At 34.6% G+C, this 14742-nt stretch overlaps 1 protein-coding gene and 1 long non-coding RNA gene across 17 annotated transcripts in view; one reads left to right on the top strand and one right to left on the bottom strand.

Moving 5' to 3' along the window:
- Positions 1 to 14742, bottom strand: part of BNC2 (basonuclin 2) — a 398693-nt gene that overhangs the window by 261259 nt on the left and 122692 nt on the right. The gene's annotated exons all lie outside the window — the stretch shown is intronic.
- LOC112485007 overlaps positions 12937 to 14742 on the top strand; it is a 6916-nt gene continuing 5110 nt past the window's right edge. The window contains exon 1 of the long non-coding RNA XR_003048335.1: positions 12937 to 14738. This is a non-coding gene — a long non-coding RNA (uncharacterized LOC112485007). The remainder of the gene's footprint in view (positions 14739 to 14742) is intronic.

Genomic DNA, 14742 nt, shown 5'->3' with positions numbered 1-14742 from the left:
TAATTAGTAAAAGTCACTAGCACCTTAGCACTTTGGAGCTTTATTCATTTTTATTTAAATGACAGCTAAGTCAAAGATGTTCCCTATGTACCAGAAATTATATCACAACTATACTGGTGCCACAAAAATCAATGTAAGTATGCAAAATATAAGACTATTTCAAGTACAAATCCCTTGCCTCAAATAAGTAGCTTAATCATTTATTAATTATTCTTATATAATTTCACATATCATTTAAATAATATTTCAGTAAGTCTGAATATATAAAAACATGGTGAAACCCACTTTTGCACTATGTTTAATGTTATAACTTGAAACCAAAAAAGATATTTCCACATTTAATATTTGTAGGAAAAGAAAACATAAAAGGAAATGATTTTACATTTTTTTTAAAAAAAAGTGAATTCATAACAATTTTAAGTATTGTTATATTAACTAAAGACAAACTGCACCACATTTTTGGAACACCTTAGATTTTCAAATTTGTTGGAATATTATTCATTCCAAACAATAGGAAAACTCTAAAACATGAGTATAATTTAGAAGTATTTTCACTGAAGCAAAACGACACAATGGTTACAAACTTTGCGTATTATTATTCCCTCCTATGGCCAAAGCACTGACATTTCAAGTATCGTTAAGATCCTTGTTGAAAATACACTGAGACAGCTTGTGAATGGGCATTCTATCAGGTGTTTTAAAGAAATAAATAGACAATTTGGTATTCTGGAAAAGTAGCTCAGTCTAATACATCCAGTTAACTGCTACAGTAGCATTATCATCACTGAGCAACAAAGGGCAGTGTATTCTGTCAATAGTTTTAGGGTGACCTTTGCAATGCTGACTAGTCCGTCAAGTTCCATCTCTGAGATGCAACGTAAAGACAGGGATAGTTTATTAACTGAGGTAGGAACTAAAGACCAGGAGCCTCCAAAAGGGTAGGCATTTCACATTCAGGAAATGGGGAATTCCTTTCCTTGAGAAGCAGTGTACCATGAGATCAGGCTGAACAGCCCATATTCTTTCTCAAAGCATTAGGCTTCCATGATGTAAAGATGCCCAAGTACTAGAAAAGCATCAGCATATTTTTCTCCCTTGGCTACATTTTTAAGTATTGCAATTGGTAAAACAGGATCAGTGAGTTGAGCTCTATAGGAATAAAGCTGAAAAAGAATGTTGACATCATTTCAGAGCTTTAAATTGTGATGAGTCCTGCTTTATTTGGGGTAGTGTCCAACAACATGCTAAGAGGATGCATTGACAGAATTTAAGAGGCCAGCAATAGTGGGTCAGAAAAACGACAGTACTGAACTGAGAAATTTCTTCAAGGATCACCTGTAGAAAATCAGCCTTTTTAATTCAAGAAAGGTATTTTTTGATCTAAGAAAGTTAAATGTGACTATGGCAAAGTGACATGCTTAAACTTGATATTCTCTTAGGGATGAGCAGGCTTTGAAGCTCATAATAAACTCAAAATGGTTCTGTGGAATGTTAAGGCTTAATGTAGATGGCTGGTGCCACTGTCATGCCTATACAAAACTATGTCAACCTGGAAATAACTGCATTAACAGCTCCGGGGTATTTAGAATGGAAGGCTTGCCCTTTTTAAGAGTTTAACTTTGAACCATAAGAAGACGCTGCATTAAGTTTCTAACTTGTTTAAAACAGCTAAAATTAAAATACTTATTCCGGTTTAGAAAGGTATATTGTTCGCCACCCACTTAGTTCATGTTACCTTCACATCAGACCAGTCTCAAAAAGTATAAACACAGAAGAGAGAGAAATGATTACTTTAAAGTAGCCTTGCACATGGAACAATAAAACTACACCAAATAGAAGGCACAAATGTTATTTTATAAAAATTAATAGCATCTGAAAGGGTGTATTTTTTAGTCTCCACCCTTCACCACCCTCCTTACCTCAGTACTTCCCTCTCCTTGTCTTAAAGACATTTTATCTCATTCCCACTTGAAAGGTTTCTGAAAGTAGTAAGTCACAGCTGTGTTGACACTGAACTTCTTGAACATGGCATACCGACGTCATTATGACAAACTTACAGATGCTTCGTAACAAGCTGCACCAGTCACTTGATTTGAAATACCTGACTTACTACAAAACAAACTGTTAATCTCTGGTCTTTTCTCCAGTTCAACTCTTCTCAGCAATTTTGGAAGCAAACCAACAGCTTGTTATGTTTACATCAGTGATGACTCCCTTCTGATTGGTGTCTGATACTAGCCAGTGATGCTACTCAACAAGACCCAAGACAGAACCTAAGCACACCTAAAGCCCTGTTTGCAGATCATTTTAACAAGATGTTCTTGTTTCCTGTTCCCACGAAAATCAATAACAGGATGACCTTCAATTTGAAATTCAAACCAATTAATTACCTGTTCTGTTGAAAATGTTGATATCTGATTTGCCTGGAGAATTTCAATTATAAATAGATTATTTCCTTTAAAGAGTCCCTTTAAAAAATTTAGATAGACATTGAAAATCTAATCTTAAACAATATAAATTGTTTTTTTTTTTGAAGTCTGTATTAAATATTGGCCTTGCACAAATTAGTATGGGGAAGTTTTCCCCTTGTGGTCCGACTCCTCCTCATGACATTATAATCAATTGCCTGGCAAATTATAGCAATCTCACAAAGATTCAGAGACAAGAGTCCACTGCTTAAAGGTGAGAAGAAAAGCTTTTTATAGTTGAATTCAGCTTTTCATCAATATCAATGACTAACACAAATCATGGGATTCTTTTCAGAATTTAGAAATCTCCCTTTCTTTACTCTATAATTCTAAAATTCTTACTTTTCTAACCTTTATTAAAATCCTTTGACCATTTTTTATTTTGCTCACATTTTATTTTTCTTTACATGTGGGGTCATAAAGAGAAAATCCATACATCAAAACCATCAGCACCAGAAATACATTTACTAAACTTTTTTCAATTGTGAAAAAAAAAATAAAGAATTTGGTTCATCCCAGTGGGGAATTCCCAAGATGAATGATCACATGCAATGAAACTATTATCTTCATCCATTAAAATATTATCTAAAACAGAGGTTTCTCTCTGGCAGCCAGTAGGCTGAATAAAGCCTGCAGATGAGTTTTGTTTGGACCACACACTTTAAAAAATATTTGAAAAGGTTGCCAAGATTTAAAAATCAGGAGATTTCACATAAAAATCTGGATTTCTGGCTTCTTATTAAAAAAAAAGAGAAGAAAAAGAAGAGAATCTTGAACCACTGGACCTGCATTCTCACCTGGCAACAATTGGCTGGAGCTAAGAAGCTGCTGCTACTTCACTGTGGTTGACACAAGAGTTTTCTGGTCCACCACAGTCCCCACCAGACTGACTCCACTCATTTAACTTACCTTACCCTCCACATTGCCCTTTTAGGCAACTCCTGATCTTTAAAATGGCATACTACTCCAGAGAGAGTTTGCAGAGTTTATGGAAGAAAAAAGAGAAGGCTATCTAAGAACAGAAATTTAAATATATGTATTTCATGGGCTTACACAATGCAAGACAGTAGGTAGCAGATTTTATTTCAAACTATAGTTGTTCAATAAAACAAATGCAAAGCAAACTCATTTTCATAATTAAAAGTTTTTAAAAAGCAAATCCAGGACTGATGACCTCATCTTACAGTGGTTCAACATTTACACTGGTTTTGAACTAACCACATTCTTCTCTGCAGCCCAGAAAAGATGCTCATGTCAAACCATTACTCAGATCTCCGCCCATTTTGTTCGTTCAGATGTTAACAGTTCTGTACTTCCTTTCTAGAAAGATTATGTATTTAAGTGAAAACTGACCCTAATATCAAAATAGAATACATCTTCAAGGTAAATTTTAAAAGTCAACATTTAGGATGCATGAATATTATAACAGCAAATACTCATCTTTACTGGCTCCACATGTATGCCACAATCTGACATTTACACTTATATTAAATAGACATTTATGCAGGTTCAAATGACCCCAAAAGTCATGGCATATTTCCTTAAAAATGATTATTACCTAAAAGCAGATGTCTATGACAAAGTCACCATATATTTCTATTTGCTTTTTTTCTTAACTGAAAGCAAATGCAAAGGAAAAAAACTTTTAAATTTCACTTTTTCCAATCAACGACAACAATACAGTGTTTCTAACTATTAGGTTTTACAAATAAATTACGAGTACCATATTTAGCAGAAGAAAAAAAAAACCCCTTTTTGCTTCATCCAACTATATTAACAGGCAATCGCTGATGTACTATACAGAAATACACTAAATAAGCAATGATCAGTCATACTCCAACTTATTAAAAAGAGTAAATTTTAAAACGAGTTTAGTATAGTGGTCTGAAATTATGTTTCATCATTGGCCCACATTCTTTAAAGATTATTTTTTAATTAGGTGTTTCCTTCCTAAGAGAGAAGCATTTTTCTCCCATTTTCACCTTAAGAAAGTAACCCTTGAATATATGCCAAGTTTACTTCACAATCAGACTTTAATCCCCAAATTCTCTTGATTCTTAACAACTTGAACAACTTTAAGTAAACAGTTCAAAAAATCATAATGATCATACTTCATTCCTTAACTCCCAGTTGAACAGGAAAGGAAAAAATGCTAAGAGTATGAGCTCCATAAATACAGTCCTTGGCCCAATATCTGAATGACAGTATGATATATTCCTTATGGGGAACATTTTCCTTAATATCCATCATGTTTGAAATTTGAGCAATTAGAAGCAGACACCTGGAACTCAATTATTAATCTACCTCTTCCCACCCATTTTATACTTCTTTTGAAACCATCTCTTACAGTACTTCTTGAAGAGATGATTCTTTAGGATAACATGCACATAAATGTTCACATTATTTTCTTTAAAACAATTTGGTATAATCTAAGACTAAACTTATTCTCTTTCTTCTTTAATTGTATAGCTTTGGAAAAAATTAAGACTTCTCAAGTTAAGTAAAATGGTAATAAACAAAAATTAAAACAAGAATTCTAGGAAAAGTATAATTCATTACATCCTTGTTGATTTGTTTATTATAATATTTTAGAAAGGGAATTTTATGGGGGGAAAAAAGCACACAATTAATTCCCACCCATGATGACCAAAGCTTTAAGCTGGTCTGTTCAGGTTCACAGCATGGCAGCTGACTGCAAATACATAAAGCAGTTCTAGAAGACTCCTGCTTTTGTTATTTTTATTGACACGTTGATGAAATATAAAGCGTGAGATAATGAATGTTTAATATTATTTAACCTGTGTTCTTTGAGGATTAAAGAATTGTGCTCACTTAACTCCTTCCTTCTTTCTATTAATTGCCAATTTCTAGAAAAGGGTATTTTAAACTAGGCTTATGCTGAAGCTCATTTCAGCACTGTACATTTGTTTAAAAAAAAAAAAGAGAGAGAGAGATCAAAAGTACAGGAATACTGGCAGATATGAAACAGTGGGCTATCAGAATACTCAGAAGGCAGGCACCAGTTGGTTTATTAAGAAGTCATTAAAAATAACTATTGGTACAAGTTAAAATAACCAACTTATCACTGTTACCAAAAGGGTGTTTTCAATATAATGAACATACAAGCTTCTCTGGTCATGAGAAAACCTGGAATATATTACATACACATGAATGTAGCCCAGGATGCAGGATATCAGATGGGCCTGCTATCAACAGATTAACACTTCATTTTCATTACTCTAATCTCACCACAGGTTGTGAACACTCTTTTTCTTATTTGAACAACAATGGTGCATGAAAAACCAACCTGACAGGCAGGGAGGGTTCATTAAATGCATAAGGCCTTTATTCTCATAATACATCTCACCTGTATAAAGCCAAGGTTTGAGCTTCCAGTCTGGCTACTGAAACAAGCTCTCCCAGATGTTAGATTTCTCTTCCTATCCTTACTACTTAATTTATAATAAATGTCAAAAGTAAAGTAAAAACGAAAAAAATTCTTTTCCACAGTGAACTCTGTTTACTAGATTATAGGACTGGTAGCATATATTAAAATTTATTCAGTCCCATGATTACTTTTCCTAAATTGTCCAAGATAACAAACAAACAAAAGTGGCTGGGAAGGGAAATGATGAGACTTTTGAAGTTTGGGTCGAAGAGTCTCATCTTGGTATCTCTCTCCCTGCTTAGTTCTAACTTATTTGAAGAGCACTGTAGGTTCTCACGGATTGAAAATGGCAATTCACAAAGTAAGAGTCAATCGCAACTACTTCCCAATGAATGATACTGAGCACCAAAAAGCTATGCTCAAGAAGCAAAAAGACTACAAAGTATAAGGAATCACTACAATGAGATTCCTAAAAATGGGAATTCCTTTTTAGAGTGAGCCAATCCACATACTCACTACATTTGAGGCAGCCATTACAAATCCTCAACAAACCTAGAAATAAATCACTTATTTCCCACATCAAACCAACAGACAGGTATACACTTTCTGCATGTCTGCATTACAAGCACTTGTCAATATAAAACTTTTACTATTTTCCAGAGTGTAAGTCTTTCCGTAAAGTCTAGAGCCAGACTTTGGTTTGGATTCTTTCTGGAACACTAATAATACTTATACCTAAAAAAGAAAGAATAAAAGAAAAAGTGGTATTAGATAAAGCAGTAGATAACCTAGCTACCTCCTGAGTTAGGTTCTGAGATGAGATCAACAAAGAGAATGTTTGCAGGCATTCTCACCCAAGGGATACTTTCATGAATGTGCTCAGTGTATAATTATTTTCCCACATCTTACAAGTGGCCTCCTAGTCGTGTCCACTGCCCTCCAGCACTGGCAGAGGGCACAGTAGTGGGCAGCTTTCTTTACCTATGCCTGATTAGGTGCCCCAAATAGCCATCCTAATGATTTAAGTCAATTAAATCTTTCTTGCTTAGATCGCAATGGGAAAAAAAAAATTACTAAAACCCTGCTAATGGAGGTTCTCATTTTAATATTAGTTTTGTTATTACATTAAGCCAGCTGAAAGTAATTATTTGGGCATGTAAAATATTCATTATCCTGCAATTTTTATTTTGAACACCCCCGCCCCAGTTCAGAAACTCTGATCAAATATGAGTCCTAAAGAACTGTCTAAAGAACAAATAGCCACTAAAAGACACCTTAATAAAGTTGAAAAATTCACGACAGTCACACAAAAGCACAGCAGGTACAACACTGAAAGCTATGTCTTTCTCATATAGAATGATATTTTTTAATCTTGTCAACGTTAATAATCTCTCTGCAGTGCAAGGCAATAAGAGTTAAAATTTATTAAATATAAAACAGTAGTGAATCCTCATTGTGTTATGTATACTGCATGTTTTAAATTTCAATTTCATAACGTCATCCATTAATATTAGCTCTGCCATCATTTCAAATCCTTTTATAAATGTTTCAGTTAATTCTTACTAACTGCAGTTTGTTTCAGAGTCATATCTTCAACATATTGAAGGAAAACTTTCCACGTTTTCCTCCTAAGGTAATGCTCTCTCTTGTGTGGATGGACATTTAACTGTACAAAATGATAAATCCAAGAACTACATAAAAAAAAAAAAGAGTAATAGAAAAGCAAAATCTCTTTTCTGCTAAGTACCTTCTTACACAGGCGAAGGATTGAATTGAGCTGCCTTTCAGCGCCTCTGAATGATAAGCCTGGGCCCCTGGTTACACGTTTTTATCACGCCCTTACTTAAAGAACCCTAACATAGCAAAATTCAGGACAGTCCTCCTGTCAGCACTTATACATGGAGGACCACATCTGATGGTGGCACCTCTTTCCCATACCTCTGCCGGAATGATGTATTGGCAAAAAGTTACCACGTTCAACTATTGTTACGTTTCAGGTACATTTCAATTCCTTCATATTAGGGCAAAATAAGCCAGTGAAAGTAAGGAAGAATTCAGAAAAAGAGGGATGAGGTGAATGAAGAATAAAGTGAGAAAGAATTTAGGTCTATGGGAAAAGGAATAGGAAGAAAGAACAGACTAACCACATTTTTAGGTCATTGAGTAAATTGCTGTCAACCGAACAGAAATGAGACTTAAATCATACCCCTCTCAACAACACACAAACGCTAAGACAGTAGCATCATAACACTGCAGTCCAAAAATACTGAGTGAATAAGATGTCAGATATGCTCAAGAGAATTAGGGTTTCAATGAGTAACTTCCCATTGTTCAAGATTATTTTCATTTTCTTAACAGAGAGAAATGAAAAACTGATGGGCTTAATTAAAGAAAAACAAAAGGATATTATTTTGTTGTTAAAGGATCAATTCTTTTTTTTTTTTTTGTTAATTGGAATGATGATTAATAAGCTGAGAATTTTATTTCTAAGCTAGCCAGTTTGAGTAATACATTGTTTTTCCACAAGCAATTCCATTAAGGAAAGCTCTGTGAATGAAGAAATGATACACCACTCCCTTTCTTCTGATCGCTGACTTTGTGGCATGAAATGCTACAAACATTTGAACAAATGCTACAAAAATATGAACAGAATGACACTGCACACTGTCCTCACCCAAATGAACTCCAGTCATAAATTTTTCACCTTAAGGTTTGAATGTATACTATGAAATGTGCTCGGCTTCCTACAAGGAATGTAAAAATTAAAAAAAAAAAAAATCAATACTTTTATTTTTCCTATTCTCTAAACTGTCTCGTAAAAGGTAGTACAGGTCATGCTCAGTAAGATGAGAGTATTTTGTATGTCACAGCCCCAGGCATCATTTTTGGGATATCATATGCACACATTAAAACTTCTAAGAGCTTGAGTTGCTCAAAATGTTTTCATCTTATTTTTCTCACCTGTTTACTAGTTTATCTTACAGGGAAAAATTCTCTCTTTTACACAACGTTTTGTTTATATGTCAGGAGATAAAGGCTGTTGTTATTCCTGAATTATGACTCTTTTCCTTTATTTCTCTAAAGCTTAAAAATAGATGTCAAAGTTCCTTAAAAGGGTCTTTGAACTCCCTTCTCCTTTCCCTGGTCCTTCAGTAGATGATCACCAAGAGAAATGTGGAAGCCAGCTGCTTTTTGGGAAATAAAAATGGCATCAGCTTTGGCAGACAAGAAGTGAGATCAATCATTTTCTACAATCCTAACACAATTTTCTTACCAAGGCCTAGAGAAGGGTGGTTATGTAGTGGCAAAAAACATAATCATGAAAGGTACGAGGGGATTTTCACATGGTGAAGAATTCAGTCCGCACATAACAAACCAGGCTTTAAACCTCATGAGAAAGGAAATCTTGGAACTATTATATCCCATGTTCTTTAGACAATAACAAGCAGAGAGTCTCAGAAAAAATTTCTCTCACTGAAAAAGTCATCCCATGATTCACTCTTTTCTCCCTACTACCATAAATTCCCTGACAACACTCTGTGGGAAAAAAAAGGAATTAATTCCTAGATCAATTCAAACACTTATGATTCAAATTATGGACACAAGCTAAAAGCAAATTCCAGTTTCTTCTCTCATTCCTTTTGATATATATATTCTAATCAAGAGTCCCGAGTTGAGAAAATACCTCTTCAGCTGTACAGAGTAATTAGCTATTTATATTTACAAGGAAAATCCTCTCAAAGCTTTGCAGATTGATAAGGGTGGAGGCCCAATATAACTTTATCTACGTTAGAGTGTGTAATGCATATAAGGTGGGAAGGGAGAAACACTAAAATTTTTGTTTTTCATTGATGTGGATAACACCAGCTCACTATCTGTAACGGTCTGTTCCTTTGGAAGCAGCTCCCTGTGTCACAATGACCTAGCAAACTTGAATGCTTTCACTATCACTGGAGTCCTTGCAATCCTGCTGTGGCTGTGACCCATTCACTTTTGCCCCAACTTCTCAGAGATGCCTTACTCAGCATCTAATTAGTTAGGGAGGATTTGCCGCTGCTCTTAACCCCGACACAGGAGTGGGAGGATGTGCTGCTGTGGTAGCCCAAGTCTGTCCTGTCACTACATTAATCAGATTTCCATAAAGGCATGCATTAATAATAAGATTTATCAGTGGATGTTAAGATATACTCATAAATATAATTATAAAAAAAATACCTACAATTATAGATAAGATATCTGCACCTTTAGGGATTTATTTTTCAACACTGGTTACTTGGCTCACCTTAGCAAAAGGCTTTACAAATCATATAAACACAGTACCAGTTTGCAGATGACAGAAATATAAGAAAAATAATTTCAAAATGATCACCTACTATGTTCAAATTCACCTAACGTATCTTATTGAAAATTGTGCACAGGTTTTTAACATACATCTCATACACATTTCATTCTATGTCAACGCTTTACTTGCATTAACATGTACATAAATACCATGTATATGACCTACCACTTTTCCACTGCTACTTTCCCAATGCCTTACAAATTAGACAGTATCTGTTAGGTGAAGTCCGTATGCTATATATAGACGTCCACAAATACCTGTCTCTATGCTACAATTTGTATTTTAACAATTACCCGAATATTCCTATTTTCATTTTAGATTATTAGAATGAATGATAAGAATTATATTTGAATATATGTCCACAGTTAAAAGTTCGAAATAAAACCTATTATCACTCAAATTAGAGAAGGGATCTAAACAGGAGGTAGCAGCAGCCTAGCAATTCAACAGGCTGAAATTATATGCCTCCTAGTATAATATAAATATTTATTTTAGCATCACAACCATAAGTTTGGTCAATTTAATCCTTTTTTTTAAGTAAGACTTGATTACTACAACACACCAACTGTAAGAAGGGGAGTTAAAAAGGGGGAGGGAAAAGTTCAGAAACCTAGGGATGGATGATGCCTGGCAATGAAACTAATTTTCAAAGACCATTAACTATCAACTGCTTTACTCAGGGCTCTGATTAAATAAGAATATACATCCAATGTTAAAAGGGATGTCTATATGAGTGGGATCAAGTTTAGAATAAAAATGTATTGTACACACTATAAAAAAGAATCAAACCATGATATATAATCAGGAATCTAGTTTATTAGAAAAACGGTATCTGTGCCTTTTAAACTATTAGTGAATAAACATTCAAATTATTTGGGGGAGAGGGGTAGAAAGTGAGACAAAACCACCATTTCCACTTTAAAGTATATATGCAGCAAAATGAAACTGTGTTTGCCTATAAGTCTAGAAAGAACTAAGAGACTACTGGGAGAAAAATTCATATCGAACATGCATTTAAGTGGATTCCAGCAACATTATATATTTCTTATAATATATTTTATTTATCATTCCTCTGAAATGTGTTAGATTTTATATTAGTAAGAAAGTTTGCTTTACCCTGTCATATCTCTGGTGAGCAGATGCTCTGGTATTAATGTAAATCGTTGATTTAATTTTTAGCTTTCCTGGTTTGCCCCTCACCTATCCAGGAAATTATTTCTCTGGTGATAACTAACACATCATGCTAATGAGAGAATCTAATGCACAATAGAAAAATGTCACTACTAATAATATTTGCATGAAGTTAAATAAAGCAACTGTAAGAGAATGTCAGACAGTTGTTCTTTAATAAGACACAGTTTCACAATGAAATTATGTTGTTAATTGTGTTACATCATTGGGTGAATCCTAAATTACTACATAATGATGCACAGAGTCATTTATAATTCTAACTCAGTATTTCACTCATGTCTGAGAAGAGACCTTATTAAGGGATCTACATTTTATTTGAAAAGGTTAAATATACCTCACCAATAATAAAAGGAAAATGCCTCTAGTAATATAAGCGTGTAAAACGTGGGCTATAGCCATTTACCTGTTACGGTTGCATTTCTGAAAAGATTTCAAAATATATTAGACTATTGCATCCCTTGAAATACCTATGACAAATTTTATTTAATAATCTCTCAAATACACAAAACATTTACAAAACAGAAAAATCACCTTAAAAAAACTGATTTAAAAATAAAAAACTTCCATAAGCAGGCCTTATTTTTTGCTCTTAACAATACTTTATGAAGTTAAAATGAGCAAAATAATGTTTTGGGCTCTAGAAGATTAACAGAGAAGATGTGTAAAGGGTTTCTGGTCATTCTCGACCTGTCACTGATCAAAGTAACCCAAAGAAGAACTCCCTTTACAGAAGTCAAGAGTCATGCCCTTTAAGGTTATCAAATATTTGCCTGTATGGAAAAAAATTATCTTTGAAAAAATCATAATTGAATATGGAAGAAAAATGTAGAGAGGCAGAAAAATGCAGTCAAATTGTCATATCTCGGACTTTAGAACATACTTAATTCTACCAACTCTAAATTGGCTTCATATTGTAGTTATCTTTTTGTTATTGTTAGACAAAGATTAATGTATAAGCAGATCCAAATGCACTCAAAATAAAAGATGAAGATTTTTATATTCCTTCTTGCTAATTTAGAAAACAAAAACCTAGATTAAATTTCATATCCATGAGATATTTCCTACAAGTTTTGCTGTAGTTAAATATACTGGTGGTGCATTCTCTATAACTCAGTTTTGAAACCTACTAGTCAGTCTTCTCTAATACTTAACAAAATCAAGTAAATCTTATATTTTTACATTGTTAGAGAAAACTTTGAAATAAAAAATAAACCCAATAAATTTTATTTATTTCATGAGCTAAATCAGTTTTCTTAGTAATTAAAATAATCATAATTGAAAAATCTTTTTAATGCCCTTAGCGATAAGATATACAGAATTCTGCATAGTCGATTAAACTGGACAAACTTTTACCTGTAGTAAGACAAAAGCTGTTTTAATGTATATATTGAAACTAGTATTCCTTGAAACTGTTGGCTTCAAGAGATATTTCAAGAAAAGTGTTCTCCTTGCACGCATGCACACCGCCCTCCCCCTCCCCACTGAATCAGCACTGCTGATGAACTATAGGTAAAGAAAATAAACATATTAAATATATACAGCACATTTATTTTTAGGTTTACACAGTTTGAATTTGTTTACACAATATTTATACAAACTAACATGTCACCCTGAAGGAGGAAAAACCATGTAAATTCATACCCTCTTTTACACGCTTTCTAAAAATGCACAGGAGGTAAACATTTAGTAAACATGACAGAAAAAAGAGAAAGAAGGAAGTTATTAACTACATCAAACTAAAAAAAATAAAACATATAAAATATAGTTGAATCACAACTTTTTTAAATTGTGATTTTTCTCCCATTATTGTACTACTATTTAGTAAGCAGTATAATTAATAGTTTCATACTGCATCCATCATGCATAAATTACTTCCCTGTATTTCTACTCCGTTCAAAGAGTCACTGACGCTCACGATGACACATGCACACAGGTACACACAAAATAGATCTTTATATACCCACAGAGTCACACATCTGGATCAAAGATATCATAATAGCTTAGGTTATACAAGTTTTTCTCTCTGAGCGATTCATATGATCTTTCTAATTCTGATCCATCATTTATATAATTTACTTTTGTTTTTTAGCTACAATGTTTTCCACAACTTAATGTCTCCTTAGATTCAAATCTACTTGGAAATGGGCTAGTGCCAAAGAAGCAATCTAACACCATCTATGTGGTTCAATAGCCATTTATCAATTGATCATTATCTCTATCTGGTTTTATTAACTCTTTTCTAGCTAGAGGGAGACCTAAACCAATCTTCTCTTCCAAACACACACACACAGCCCTGACTTCCACTAACTCACAGGAAACCCTGATAGTGACATCTAATTTGTAAAGTGTGGCACAAGTTATTTAGTCTTAAGGTCAGTGAAGACACACTCGTGTCCCAACCACGAAGAGAGCCACCCGGGCAGTGACATGCCGCGGAAACACACCTCTCAAAGCACTCCGCAATGACAAGGAGTATCTCTGGGAGGAAATGACCGTAACTTGCAAGAATGAGAAATTGCACATAAAGAGTTGCTTATTTGGGTTTATGTTGATTGCATTTAAACCCTAGCTTACTGTATCAGCAGTAATCAGGGTCCCTCTACAGGATATGTCAAAATACACCTTATTCAAATGAATTTATCTTATCTAGAATTGTGTGATAAAACTGTTCGCTAGCTAAATGCTACAAAACCCTGGCTCTGTGCACAATTTTCTGCAGATGCATTTCTAAACTTGTGGTAGCTTTATTGGCTTGCAAATTGTTTTCCTTCTTTATCAAATACTTTAAAAACCTAAATTAAGTCAATAAACTAATTTTCATGAACTATTGCAAACAAGTTTGTTTTTTTAAAAGGAAGTAGTTGCAGTATTTTTTTAAGTGAGTGGAACAACATTAATTTCTTAACCGCCATCTGCTTAAAATCCAAGTATTTGTCAGTAATACTTTGTGCTGTGTGAACGATATCATACAAACTCTTGCTTTGTGTGGGTTTGGGGTAGGCTTTTGAAAAGCAAGACGTGTCTAGGAGGGAGGCACCAGGGAACTTCCCTCCCTCGCTTGAGCACAGTCCAAGATGAAAGTTTCTGGGTTGTTTCCCTTCGCTTCCTCTCACCCTCGCTCCCCCTCGGAGCCGCAGAGCCAGCAATTGTGCAAGAGGAGCCGGGTGCACAGGGCGCGTATCACGGAGCGCATGGTACGAGCCGCCGGCTCCGGTGATTAATTATCAGTGGCCGCTGGCCTCGCACTAACACCTCGGCTTTCCCGGCACAGCCAGCACACCCAGCCGCCGCCGGCGCGGCCCGGACCGAGGAGCGGCTCTGGGGAGGACGCAGAGGCTGCCGCCCGAGTGTGA

This window comes from Pteropus alecto, unplaced genomic scaffold (genome assembly GCF_000325575.1).
Source record: "Pteropus alecto unplaced genomic scaffold, ASM32557v1 scaffold95, whole genome shotgun sequence".
Classification (NCBI taxonomy): Eukaryota; Metazoa; Chordata; class Mammalia; order Chiroptera; family Pteropodidae; genus Pteropus; species Pteropus alecto.
Note: the sequence above shows the minus strand (reverse complement) of the source record. Positions and strands in the feature narration are given on the sequence as shown.